The sequence below is a fragment of the Primulina eburnea genome, chromosome 11 (assembly GCF_022965805.1).
Source record: "Primulina eburnea isolate SZY01 chromosome 11, ASM2296580v1, whole genome shotgun sequence".
NCBI lineage: Eukaryota > Viridiplantae > Streptophyta > Magnoliopsida > Lamiales > Gesneriaceae > Primulina > Primulina eburnea.
The window spans coordinates 8,048,604-8,063,981 of NC_133111.1; the positions used below are offsets into that span (position 1 = coordinate 8,048,604).

At 34.1% G+C, this 15,378-nt stretch overlaps 1 pseudogene; it reads right to left on the reverse strand.

Annotated features, from left to right (window-relative positions):
• Positions 1-274: 274 nt before the first annotated feature.
• On the reverse strand, positions 275-12,163 carry LOC140805352 (formiminotransferase cyclodeaminase-like protein; annotated as a pseudogene).
• Positions 12,164-15,378: the final 3,215 nt, after the last annotated feature.

The following is a 15,378-nucleotide window of genomic DNA, read 5'->3' on the forward strand; positions in this document are numbered from 1 at the left end:
GGCGCTGTCGGGGCGTGGCACCGGGCGAGCGTAGCGCTTGTGTGCGCGAGGCGATGGGCGAGCTTACGGCAGGAGCGCTGGGCGAGCTTATGACAGGGGCGAGGCGCTGGGCGAGCGTGGCTCGAGCGGCTGTGCGAGCGTTCGGGCGAGCGTACGGCTGAGGCCGGGCGATCGTGCGGCTGAGGCCGGGCGAGCTTGTGGCAGGGGCAAGACGCACTTGGGCGGGCCTGCGGCAGGGACGCTGGGCACGCGCTGGACGAGTTCACGGGACATACTAATAGAGTGAGAAGGTGGGTTGCGAAGGTGGAGCGTATGTGAAGTGCAGAGGAAATTCTGTATGGGAGAAGTGAGAATGAAATAAGCAGGTGACCAGAGCAGGGAGGAAACCCAGATCAAATCTTTTCTCGCAGAGCAGGATTGCGATTTGATTTGTTTCTAAATCATTGGAGACTGACGAACGGCTGGAAGAAAATGCACAACTCGCACCCGGTAACCCGAGGACAGCACAACTAATCGAACTTCGAACCTGCGATTCAGTTTGACTAGAGAGGGGGAGACTGGTGATACCCATGGATGGGCCCACTACCCCTGGCCTATCCTAAGCCCAAATGGAAGACAGGCCCATCAAGGGCTCAGGTATTCTCTTATAAATACCAGGTTTGAGTGTTAATTCATTCATTCAATATATTGTTTTCAGCAGCACCCTTAGCTGCTCCCCCTCATATATCTTCAGTTCTGACTTGAGCGTCGGAGGGGCTACGCCAGGACACCCTCCTTGCCCCCTCCTAACGATCTTATTTGTGATTTCAGGCTCAGGGTAATTTCAGAACCTGCGTCTGGACTAGTGAAACTTGCTGGAATCGGACCCGAAATTTCCCGTGAGTATCAAGTATAGTATTCCTTCCCCACTTCCACTTGCTCCTCCCTCGCAAGCCGCTCAACATGAAGCTGAACTTCATCGCCACCGGTTCTAGTTGTTTCGAGTAAGTTGCAAGCCACCTCAATCACGTCGTCACCACGAGCAAGTTCCATGGATTGCACAGACGTGAGCCCGCGTCCCCTACGACTTACACTTCTTGAAATTTTATGAATTAATGTGACAATGTCATTAGAGAAAAGTGAGATGGTTATCTACCCATTGGGTTGCTCCAATCACAAGAACACCTTTTCTTTGAAGAGCTTGAGGAGGGCCCTCGTCTGGAGTCAGCCGCAAAGATTCTGATCTCGGCCTTGACGACCAACCTGTCCACTGATTCATCGTGGAATTCGGCTTGAAGTAACCAAGCTCTCTTCTGATAGAATCGAGGGATCTTCCATCATGATGTGCTGCTCCGTATAGGAAGGTGGCAACTGCAGACTCAGGAAACTAATGTAGAGTTATAATGTAAAGAAATCATAAACTCTAATGGCTGCAGAAAAATCAAGATAATGTGGATCGGCGTGCGTGCAAGAACTTGTGTCAAGAACCACAGACTGATACCTTTATAAAAAAGAAACACAACAACAAAACTAATCTTAAAACTTCACCAGTGAGTTTTCAAGATTATGAAAGAGCAAGTGTAGAAGTTTCTACATGATCGAATCAATGAGGTCGAATCTTAATGTTAAATGAATCAACTGAATTGACCATGACGAGAGATCGTGACTTAATATCTTTCCCGGGCTACTATGTTACAGAGTTTTTTTTTGCTCTGAACTCACTTCCAACACCTACATCTAAAGAGTTCCACACCAGATCCATAGATCATCACACAAATACTGATATTCACTGAAAATTTAAGGTCCGGTTCCAACAGATGACGCTAGTCCAAATTCAGACCTCGAATTTACTCTAGGTTGAAATCACGAATGAGACCGTTAGAAGGGGGCCAGGAGGGTGTCTCGGCGTAGCCCCTCTTACGATCAAATCAGAGACCGATGATATAAGGGAATAGCAGCTAAAGGTGCTGCTGAAAAGTAATATAATGGATATGAATGAGTTGGACACTCAAATCTGATATTTATAGGATAATACATGGGCCTGTAATGGGTCTTTTAACTTGGCTAGGGATAAGATGGGGCCCATGATCCGGTGTGATCTCGATTTGTATGGCATCCCTGGGTATCAAATATCATATAACCTCCTAAGATTTTAATCTCTCCCCTATAAATTGAGCACAAGAATCCATGATACGGAGTTTCTACTGCGTATGAACAAGCATCTCCAACATTAACTGAACCACACCCTCTTATCAATCTCACACTGAACTCAAGATGTTTCACCCAAAACTACGTGATTATGTTTTTTACTCACACTCACAAGTCAAAGATTTAGCAGTTGTTGCAACATGGTCCAGTGAAATGCCACCCAAAGAGTGGAGACAAATGTGGTCCATGACACCAAGCCTAGGGTGAGTCCCACTGTGCGTTTCAAGATCAATTTCTTGAAAAGCTACTTTTGCTATTTCAAAAACGCAGTTTCTCAATGAACATGAAATTGGGTTTTAACCCATTTCTGAAACAAGGGTATACCCAACTCTATTGTAAGTGAATTGGATACAATTTCGCTGCCTTCTCAATTGCCACCAATGCAGTCTTGTTTCTGCTTTCAGATATGTAAACCTTGCAGCAGCCTAGCCCTTGTTTCAACATTTTCCAGGGAAAAATCGCCAGTTCTTGATACGAACACTACAACAAAAACAGCATACGACAACGAATTTTATTCGTTGTCGTATCCTTTTTAAAATTGTTGTAGCTGAGGGTGTTGTTGAAAGTCCGTTCAACGACAACGGTTTTTATCCGTTGTGGTAGGTACAATTTGTGACGTTTTTCCAAAACCGTCAGCTAATAAAATTAGCGACGTTTTATTCAAAATCGTCGCTAAATGTAGCGACGGATTTTAGCGACGGTCTTTAATCAAGATTTCCGTCACTAATTTGTTTTGAAAAATAAAAAAAAAAAATTCTTTTAATAATTTAATAAATCTAAAAGAAACTAACAATCGAAACTAAAATCGTGTAAGAGATAAAAATTTTAAGTGTGGTGAAGTAGTAAAATCGTGTAAGAAAAAAATGTAAGTGTTGTGAAGTAGTAAAATCGTGGAAGAGAAAAAAAATTTAAGTGTTATGAAGTAATGCGAACAATTTTAAGTGTTGTGTGAAGTGATAAAATCGTGTAAGAGAGAAAAATTTTAAGTGTTGTGAAGTAGTAAAATCGTGTAAGAGAGAAAAAATTTAAGTGTTATAAAGTAATGAGAAAAATTTTAATTGTTGTGTGAAGTGGTAAATGACCAAAGTTGTTGGAAACCAAGAACAATATAGTCCAGATATAAAGTTAGATATTATAAATTTGGCAAAAAGGTGACCTTCAATAAGCAGTATTTCATCCCAAGAGTCAAATTCATCTCGAAGTACTAGACTAACACCAACAAGAAATACATTCTGAAGAGCTCGTTTAAGACTTCAATTATTGGACACATGGATCAAGAAGACACATTTCAACCAAATACATCGAAAACGAGAAAAATGGAATTAGGCGCTTCGAGCAAATTTCGGATATTGAAAAAGCAGTCTATTACCAAGACCTGGTTCAAGTTTATCAGTTTGAGAATATTCACTCAGTCGAAAGTATATATGAAAAATAAGAAGAAGTCTTAAGCCAAGAAGAATCCGATGGAGAGACAGAATCAGAGTGTGACTGAAGTAAAAGTTTTTCGACACAAAACATGTGGGGCCCTTAACTCCTAATCGTTATTACAATGTAATTTGATTAGTGTTAATTAATTACAGTGGAAAAACAAGTTTAAATTTTCTTTACAATGAGCCTAAAACATCTTATTTGAATACTAAAAATAGTATTTCATCTCATATCATAAAATATGCCCACATATTATCAAACCAAAATACAGACAAACAACTCATATCCTCGGGACATGTCCCGGTATATAGATACATATATATATATATATACATATATATATAAGCTGGCACACCGACCTCAATCAAGGATACTCGTATGATAGCGTCGACAAAATGCCATCAAATCTGAACTCTCAATCAATCATCGGGGCCACTAATGACTATGTTTTAAGGGCCACATAATGCCAAACATAGCATCGTGTTCACAAACCCCAGGATCAAATCCAATCATATCAAGGTATCCAAGGATCATAACTCAACGTGTATGTTATGTATGCCACATCAACTCAAAAAATAAGACATATAGACATATATTATCAATCAAACATATATCATATGATACAAATACCTGTCGTATGTTACTAGGTCGCAATATACCTCAATTCTTCGTTCCAATCGATGTAGCTTGAAGATATCAGTATAAAAATCTATCTAAATCAATAACATATTCATTTCAATCAATAACATCATTCAAAATCAACAATATAAGTTTCAAATATCTTTTGAAACTTTGAAATTTCATATCAAATTGAAATCATAACAAATTCAATTCCAACTTCAAAACTTAGTTTCTTGTCGATTATTCTACCGCATATATTTATCAGAATTAATAATAACTGACAAATAATTCTTCAATCTCAATCGTTGAATTTTCCTAATTATAATAAATTGAGAATAATTTAAAATAACATCACTATAATCATCCCTTCTTCGTTAAAACCATACATTATTCAACAATTTTCATTTTCAGTATGATTTAACAATTTATCGAATTTATTCCAAAAATCGAAGAAATTCAAACAAATATGCGTAGCCAAACAGTAAATCACAATCTCAAAATCTAAATAAAGCTTACTTTATTTCAAAGTTTATGCTACACCACTCCCAACTTGAAGAGTTACGATGGAATGGAGCTTTATTTTGAGCAAATACTAGAATTCCTTTCTTCTTTTCACCTTTCGTTTCTTCCGCTCAATTCTTTCCTGAATTATGTTATTATTATTGGTAAAAATTTAAATGCATGAGTGTTGCCTTAACCGACTTAATTCTCAGTCAAATGTGCTAATTGTTTGGCACGAAAGACAAACATCCACTAACATGCATCCAATAGCCTTTCATTTGGTAATTACAAAATTGCCCTTAAATTTAATTGACTATTTGTCAAAATATTTACAAGTTTGCCATCAAAATCTAATGTATTATTTTTAAATTTAATTCACTATTTTGTTTAAAACAAACAAAATTAGATATACTAGTTTAAAATTTAATAGACTATTTCAAATCCATTTCCAAATACAATTATATTATGAGATGATTTACTACTCATAATTTAGGTAATTAACGTTAATCAGATCATGGGATCTCACAAAACACATGAATATTTGTTTGGTTTCTTCATGATAGAATTGGAGTGTGACGGAAGAAGAAGTTTTTCGACACGAAACACGTGAAGATTTGTCTAGTTTCTTTAACAATACAATATATCTCATCATATGGTCCAAAAAATCATAAGAAAAAATCCTAATCTACTGAGATATCAAGGTTTCTTGGCAGAAAAACTTGAAAAGTTCTTAAGAAATATTGGCCTAAGAAACAGAAAGAATCACTTAATATATAAAGTTACTAGAAAGGAACTAACAATTTCAATGAAATTACGGAAAACTGGACGGAGTTGAAGTTAATTCTTTACGAAGAAGTAAAATAAGATTACAAATGGGTAATGTTCAAGATTATATTGAGAACTATCTCAGGAAATATTTGCGTAGGGAAAATTGTAGAAAACATTTATCCAAAGATTGCCTATAACTTGACAGATAAAGATTTCAACTGAGCCTTGATGTTACATCAAAACTTCAAGGGAAAAAAGATTGATGAACGAAGATAATATGTCATTTTTTATTATCTTTCGGGTTTTATATGCTTTGTCTAATACAAATAATGAATAACTATTAATTAGAAATGAGTTTATCGAAATACCAAAAATATTTAGAAAATATCTCATGAAATTTAATCATAAAGAATCGAGTTTTCATTAATAAAAGATAACATATATCAAGATCCAAAACAAACCAATTTTACAAAAAAATAAGAGTCTTAGGCTGGAACCAAAAAGATTATCTTTCCAAAGAGAATCACTAGAATACTAATGTTCATAACACCATTAGATCATAAAAATCATGGTTCAGTGACTAAGAGAAGCATTTTTTTTAAAAAAAAGGTCGATCCAATTTTGCAGCAAGCAAGGCGATGAAAGAAATTTCTACAGCAAAAAATGAAGAACTCAAGAAGGTTTCGACAAACTATGCTCCAAATAAGAGCAAAACAAGATCTCCAACCAAAAGAGATGAAATTCCTCAAGATAACTTTACAACATAAATATATGGAGCTTGAATCAAATGTATCTCTAAAAGATATCAAGAAAAATCTATAAAAAAGCTACGATGAGAATCCCTTGGCAAATGAAATCAGCTCAAAGACAATCTTAAAGTAAAGGAAGACAAAGAGTATTGGTTCGTCAGATACAAGCCTATCCAAATGAGAATCGTTGATAAGAAAGATATGCATATTGTTATCAAAGAACATTGGGACCTGAGTTTAATCAAATTAGGAATATCACTATACAATAACCCAGACTTTTTGGTAAGAAATCAAGATGAAATCAAAAGAAACAAACACTGGTCAGTAATTAATTATCAAAAAAATAATAAAATTTTGGAATTTAATAGTTATTTATACCTAGTAGGGATCATTTGATAAGTTATATACGCAATGCCAAAATATTTTGTAAATTCGATTTCAAGCCCATATTCTATCAGATCCGAATGAAATAAGAAAGTAAGAAATTTGCAGCTATTTCTACACCTTAAGGTCATTATATTTGAGAAGTGTTGCTAATAAAATTGACAAATGCACTTTAGATATTTAAATGGAAAATAGATAATATATTTAAATATTATCTTGATTTTATGTTTGTCTATATAGATGTTAGTTTAATTACATCTAAAAATATGGATGAACGTGTTGAATACTTAGATATTTTATCTTAAGATTGTAAATAGAAAAGAATGATCTTATCTGAAAAGAAGTGATCATCGCTACAAAGAATATTGAATTCATTGGAGTAGAGATCGATGAATCGGACATAAATCTAAAGATACATATTTTAGAAAAAGTGCAGACTTTTCTAAAAAAGCTCGAAGACAAAAAGAAACTTTAAACTTTCTTAGGGGTTGTTAATTTTGCTTAAATGTTTATTTAAAATCTAGCAAAACACAAGAAGTTTTTCGGTCAATTACAAAATAAAGATGCAAGATTGGTATGGATAAAAGAACACGCTAAAGACATCAGCCAACTAAAGGAGATTTGCACACAAAAAAAACCCAAAAAATGATTATCCCACAAGATGAAGACGATCTGGTACTAAACACAGACACTAGTGACCATTGGTGGGCAGCAGTTTTTACAGAGTTCACATCAGAAAGAGAAAAACCATGCAGATAATGTAGTAGACTATTCTCCGATGCAGAAGCCATACAATGACTCAACGAAAATGAATTCTATGTAGTGAGAAGAGATTTTGAAAAATAAACATCTTTCTTAATTGCCAAAAAATTCATTTGAAAAATAAAATCGAACTCAAACCCGAGAAGGATAGATTATTAAAACACATTTATATTAAAATTATATTTTAGATATTGTTAAATCTCATGAAAATATTCTTGCATATTTTCTAAAAATATATGTAAAACACTGATTATAGATTCTATCATAAAAATATGAAAGCATTTGAAAGAACAACTTGAAATGCTTCAAAAATAGTTCAACAAGCTTGTCCTCAATGGATAAGTTGCAGGTATGCTACAAAAAGTTGATAAGAGCACAATATCCGATCGAATCACATAATGTTTACATGCATACACTCAATTGTGGTATGTACTGAAAAATCCAAAACAATTGGGTTATCAAAAGAAGAGTTTTCGAGTACAATTCTCAATACTTGAAGTAAAGATTCAAATACCTCCACCACAAATGCTAAGTCATGATCATTTCTTGATGTGTCCGTCCAAGCCGTCCAAGCAAAAATTGAGGCTTCAGATTCCTATCTCGAGTAATCAAGTCAACATTTTACCTTGGGATGGTGAGATCAATCTTAGACCTCAAACTGACAAGGGTAGATCTAAAGTTGACACTATTGAGCCTATAATTTATCAGTTAGGTATATCTATAGAATTGGGATAAATTAAAAACTACATAAGAAATTCATTCGGCTACAGGTCGGGTTGATATAGCAAGAAAATATCCAAGTATGTGTGCAACCCAACAACCATCTTAAGGATGTCAAGTTATGTTATGAATTTGAGGATCTTGTCTCAATCTATGCCACAACACCCGGTTTCCCAGGGATAGAACTATTACAAAAATATATCCAAGAAATAACACATGAAACTTAGAAATGAGATATTTTGGAGCTATACTTCTTCAGTGCAACATCAAAACTAGTTGGGAAAGGCTCACACATAGCTTTCCATTTCATCAAGATTAGGAGGCCAATTACTCATGCTACAAAATCAAGATTGGGAAAGGCTCAGACATGGCATTCCTCTTGATGCCACACTTATTTAAGATGACATCTCCTCAGGACAACATAGGGAATAAGGGTCATCTCATAGGGTTAACAAAGTTAAGTTTTCACTAAAATTTTATTGAAATTAATTGATGGATCTTTCATGTTAAAAACAATGACTGAAAATGCTACAGTATTTGTAGAAGAGGCATTCGAAAATAAAAGAAATTTTATGTCGAACAACAAGCTGTCTGGATACAAAGAAACTCGCCGAAAATTCTGCAACATGACTCATATTGGGAGATGAACGGTGAATATCTGCCCGAACCAGAAGAGCCTGAATTTGGGAAGGAATTTCGGCCAAGATATGACCATAAGCATATTGCAGAGATAAGTCCAAGTGGTGAGAGACCATGAAAACATGTCCTCGAGGATCACAAAAAAACAGAAGATTCACCGAAAAATATTAAAGAGAGCATGTGAATCAACTAATATAAAGACATAACCGCTACTAAGTTTCCAAGAGGTATCCAGCAATAATTCGATACAAAAACTAGTAACAATAACAAAAAAATAATTTACAGGTTTGAAGTCATGATTTCAAATTCACCAAGATTTCAATAAATACAAAGACAAAAAAAGTTGAAGACATCGATCTTTCTCTTCAAATTTCTTCAAAATAAACATGGTAATATTTTCAGTTTATGTTTGTTGAGTTTCAGGCTACAATAAGTAGTTAAACAAGTAGTCATGTCTTCTACAAGGAATTGCTTATGTAATAATAAATATTATGTTTGGATAAAATTACTATGTCTTTGCTTCTCTCATGTTGAATCTATTTAAAATTTAATTTTTTTATTTTATGAATAGAGGTAGGAAACGAAATAAGGTGTTGCTCCGCGACATGAATCATCAACTGCAATTGAGTGGTTGGGCTATTATGAGTATTTTGTAAAATCCAGTGGGCACAACCTGGCATCATTTTGGTCAAAATGTATAAGATTTAATTTATTTCAGGGAATAATGAGGGGCCGAAGGAAAAAACCAGGGGTAAAATTGGAATTAGGGACTAAAATGTGTTAGAATCTAAAATTAAGTAGACAATTTTATTTCGCTAAAAAGAAAAGACACATAATCGGAAATCAATTGAAATTAGAAATATATTTTAAGGTATTATCCCGATTTTTTTACTGATGACAATTATTTTGATTAAATAATTATAATTAAATAATTTTTATTGGTAACATTCTCATTTCTAAAATGCAGATTTTCTTATATAGACGAAAATACTTAATTGTAAGTATGTCATATAAAATATACGGATCTAAGCACGAGAAAAATTATTTAACAATTTAAGAGGTTATGTATAAAATTGTTAGTAAAAGCTTAAATTTGCTTATTCTAAATAAAACTATATCCTTTTTAGGTGAAATGCTGAAGTTTTTAATTACAAATCTCATATATTTTATTTTATTTTGAACAAATCTGTAAATTTATTTATAGCGAATCATTTTTATTACAAGTTTATTCATCTAAGAAGGAAAATCTCTAGGCTCCGAAAAGAAAGGGGTCGAGGAAGAAGAACTAAAAGCGGCAAGAACGTGAGCTACTTGATTTGTTGTTCGTCATATATGTATGATCTCTACTCCTACAATAGTGTCCAGTAAATTATAAATCTCTCGTATGCTCATCTATGAGTATTCTAGCTCTTATGTCGTTTTGGTGACTGCTCGCACTGCTAATAAACAGTCTGAAGCTATCTGGTTAATCGTGTCACATTGTTGGATTGATTTATGAAGTCTCTCCTTGATTGCTCTTAATTCTCTGTCTTTCATTGATAACGGCCTTAGGATTTGTTTTCTGAAAGCCCAACGAACGTGTCTGTTCCAGTCACTTACCATTCCTCCAATGCCAAACTTGTGATTCTCATAATTGACACATGAATCAAAATCCAATCTTAATACATCCCCGTGCCTCATGTCGTTACTAGTCTCGTGCGCTCGTTCCATTCGGGATTTCCAAATTACCCATATGATAACTGCCAACTCCTCGAATGATTTCATAGCAACTTTCATTTTAAACCATCCGATAAATTCTGTAGTTTTAGCATCTCCTAATTGCTTAATTGTTACCCAGAAACCAATTTTTTTCCATAGAGTTTTGGAGTTCGGGCGTCGAAATAAACATGAATAATACTTTCATAGTGGAACTCACAATGTGACCAACTCGGCGATGTTGGTACCTGATGCATCAGATTAGCAGTTGTTGGTATCAAATCATTTGAAAGACACCACCAGAAAATGCGGACTTTTGGTGGTAATTTAAGGGACCACATAAACTTCCACCAGTCATATAAACTATGATCGGCGCACATAGGAGGTTCATGTTGGAATTTTGATGCTTAATGAATGAAAATTAAACAAATAAATCAATGTGTTTGATTGGAAAAAATCGAAACGAAGAACGAATCTTAATGAACGAATATTAAGTTTGGTGGTTCTCAATTAAACTCGAAACGAGTTCATCAAATGTTGAACGAACTTAAATCGAGTAGTCGGAACATGTAAGGGACAAAAATGAAAAAAAAAACTCGGTGAATAGTATCCTGCGCCCGCAGCGCGCGAGTCTGCGTGCATGTGCGCACGCGGCAGTAGCAGGCGCACACATGCGCGAAGAGCCGCGCATGTGTGCGCGCCTACCGAGCACTGTCGAGAGCGCTCGGCAGCGCGCAAGCGGGTGCGCCCAGCTTCGTGTCCCTTCGAATTTTCTGATGTTTTTCATTTCCTTGGCATTTTTTGATGATTGTGGTCAGTTACAATGGCCAAGGGACACCCATATAAATGAAAGATCATGTCATTTCACATGAAAAACATTAAATGTTTGATTTATTGAAAATCAAAAAGATAAAAACATAATTTTAAAACGCATTTTGCATATTGTTCTTCTTCCTTCTTCAACAAAAGAGAGTTCCTTAATTTCTTTGTTATAGAACTTGAATATTTGAGTGCTCATTATTCAAGTGTTGTAGTTGTATTTTGGGAGAAGATTGTCACAAATCTCTAGCACATTGTGAGGGGCAAATTCTTCTTAAGGAGAAAGTGTTCAACACTTGCCTCTACAAAATTCTTTTCATTGTTTTCTTCTTGCTTCTCCTCTCAAATTTGAATACCACAAACAACAGTTCATGCATTCCTATTTCTTCATATATCCATTTCTTACTATATAAATTATTTTCAAAACCTTGGGCGAGAAGCGAGAGTCCTCTTATACTTGCAAGTCTAGTGGAAGCTCAAGCACTTGGTCCGCAATGTACGATGGTAGATTTTCTCTTATGAAAGGTCCAGTTGCCTTGTTGGATCAGTTTACCGACTTTGTCTCTGATTTAGATGAGTTCCAACCTCAGATATGGGATCCTTTAGATTTGTAGCCATTTGTCCTTGAAAATTCTTATACAGTCATCATTTCCAACTCTCCAAACAGTGCTCAAAATGAGACCTTTTTTTCCTTTGGAAAGCTTCCATTCTAGTCAGCTGCTTGGCCTTCCCCCAAAATTTATCTCCATCAAGGCAGATTTCATTAGTCTCCTCCAACTAACCATGGTAAATCCCTCAGCTCTTGTAAGGCTCCTAGCAGTATTAACAGGTCCCATAAGAGATGTCGCATGCTCGCATTGGAGTGACCATAGACCTCGGTAAAACGCCATATTTTTCCAGCTTCGCTAACTGTACAATCAATATGGCTTTTTGAAAAGGATTTTAATGTGATATCTACCTCTTCTTTCCATATTGAAATAAGTCCGCTTTTACCGTTGCTATTAGACGCCGTAGATACCTGAATACTCGAGGGTTCCCAAGCCCTCGGGTGTTCCAAGCTAAGCAAATAATTGAGATCCAGCCTCCGCCGACAGAGAGGTTTGTAAGAAAATTGGCTCATATCAAAGGAAGAAAAAACGTGTAGGAAATGGCGACGGCCATTGTCTACAATTTATGCGTACGCTGCCTCAACTTTAAAAAATTAAGACGCATGCGCCTCTTTCTTTGAAAACAAGGCTCTCACAATAACTCATCGATGGTATGAGATGCCTATAAATAGCAGCGATTGAGGTCCCTAAACACACACCTCATAAGAATTATACACCATGTACAGAGAGTGTGAAGTGCTTAGAAGGCTTCAATCGGAGGAAAATAGAGAAGTTAAAAATTTTCAATAGCCAGAGGTAACACTCAATTTATTTCCACATATTATTTATCATGTTTATATATATGTAAAAACGTGATTTTTGAGAAAAATTCTGACATTTGGTATTAGAGCCGTGATACCTCTGCCTTCAAAATTTGTTTTCATTTTTCCGAAATCATAAAGTTTTGGAAAAATTTGTTTCTTGAAATTTTCATAAGAAACATGAAAATTGAAGATCGGATAAAACAATATTAAGAAACTCGTCTTAAGATTTTGTTCTCGGTTGAAATCTTGAAAATCGAACAAGGTTTCTGAAATTTGATAGCTGGAGAAAAATTGCCAAATGTTGAAGATGACTTTGGCTTCAATAATGAATTGTGAATGCAAAATAACGTGCATTTGAGGGAGACAAATGAATTGAAATCTTGTCTTCAATTACATGCAATGCATTGAATTCAAAAGAGCCCATACTTCAATTTCTTCAATTAATTGTCGGTAATTATTAATTTTTTTTAAAAAAAATTATTAGTGTAGGACCCACACCAATTTGACAATTGAAAACATTGTCGGTAACAAAATTTTATTATTATTATTATTTTTTAAAAAAATAATAATAACAATAATAATAATAATAATAATAATAATAATAATAAATAAATAATGATTAATGTGTTATTAAGTATAATTCGGTATACATATAACATTTGGTTAAATAATTTGTACACATTAAATAATTCCAAGTTCGACGTAATTTCTAATACATGTTTAGAAATTATTTTTGCATGATAGATATAATGTCAAATATTATGGATAAGTGTTTGATGTGTACATGTAAATTTAATATTATGTTTGCATTTATTCTTGAAATTTAAAATGTAAATAATATTAAAAAATAATTGATACATCAGTATTCACATTATTCTCATATTAAATTATATTAAATCGTTTATAATTTGAAATTAACATATCAATTAAGATGTGAATATAATATTATAAAATAAAATATTTCAGATTTCACAAATGAACAAATAATCCTCACTTTATCACTACTCTGATAAAAGAGAAAAACTGATGAAGAGACCACATTTTCACGTAAATGTGATCCTCACTTTATCACAACTTTGATTGAAGAGAAATACTAATAGGGAATGTATTTGTTCATATTAATTAAAAATGTGAATATAAAGCTATCTAATGGAAATTTTTGGCTTATAAAGATTCACATAAATGTAGATAATAAAGTTGAATAATAATTATAAGGTGACGTTAGAAAACATGATCTGAGGGTGTTCTTCATAGATCGGTTTAAACTGTCTTGACTTGCCACTGGTCTCCCTGAGCAATGTTGCTCTGATTAGGAGTTAGGTATTTAAAGGGCCTTAGCACTACTTATCTTTCCTGCGAGCATTCTTGGAAAATGTTGAATATGTTACTAAATAATTATTATATAAAATATTAAATTAAAGCCAAAATTTTGTCCGCTGAACCGTATAATTTTAAATAGTTGAGGAATAGCCACAACATCCTTAATTATGAAAAATTGTGCATTAAGTGGATTTGGATCACATAATGGACATCAATTGTAATTAATAATATAACCATGATAAATTTTACCCCACAGGGATTTTTATTAAATTTATATAACTAATTAGGTTAAAATATCAAATTATATTTTTCTTAATTTATTAACAGGAGTTAAGGAAAATAAATTTTGATAGTTTTATCATAAAGTTACAGAAAAATCTTATTGAATTAAAATTTTAGCCCACAAGCAGATTTTATGTCATTAGATTTTTAAAACATGAATTACATTGGTAAAACATGATATTGTCTCAAAATTTTAAGCATATGATATTTTGTGCAGTTATGCAACCTGCTAGTTTTTCTGATATGAAATGTGAAATTTTCGAACTAAAGAGTAATAACTACAAAATACGGAAAAAAAGAATTCTTCTTCAGTTGGGTGGATGGATATTGATTATGCTATACGAAAAAACGAACCATCTGCTATTAATGAAAACAACATTCTGGATGATGTTGATCTTTATGAAAAATGGGAGCGATGTAATCGACTCTGCATAATGTTCATAAAGACAAAAATCTCTACTGGTATACGTGATTTTTTCGATCAGCATAATAATGTCAGAGAATTACTGAAGGTTATTGATGAACAATTTCAGTCTTCAGATAAGGCACTTGTTACCATCCTAGTTATGAAATTTTCTTCATTAAGGTTCACCGGTGTGGGAGGTGTGTGATAGCACATCATGAAGATGCGAGACATAGCGGCTCGACTAAAGACACTTGAAGCGGAAATGTCTGAAACTTTTATTGTGCACTACATTTTATGCACTCTTCCACAACAATATGGACCCTTCAAAATTTTCTACAACACACATAAGGATAAATGGTCAATCAATGAATTAATGACCATGTTGTTAATGAAAACGAGCGATAATGTTTTTATGAATACACAAAGAAAGTATAAGAAGCAAGCCAAAGTCAAGGAATAAGGGAAAGGTATAATTCCACCCCAACCTCACATCAAGAAAGAATCCAAATGTTTTTTTTGTAAAAAGACGAGACACGTGAAGAAGGATTGTATTAAATTTAAAGATTGGCTTGAAAATAAAGGTATTCCTACTTCATTTGTCTGTTATGAATCTAATATGATTGATATGATTTATAACAAATGATGGATTGATTCTGGTTCTAGAATCCATGTTATAAATACCTTGC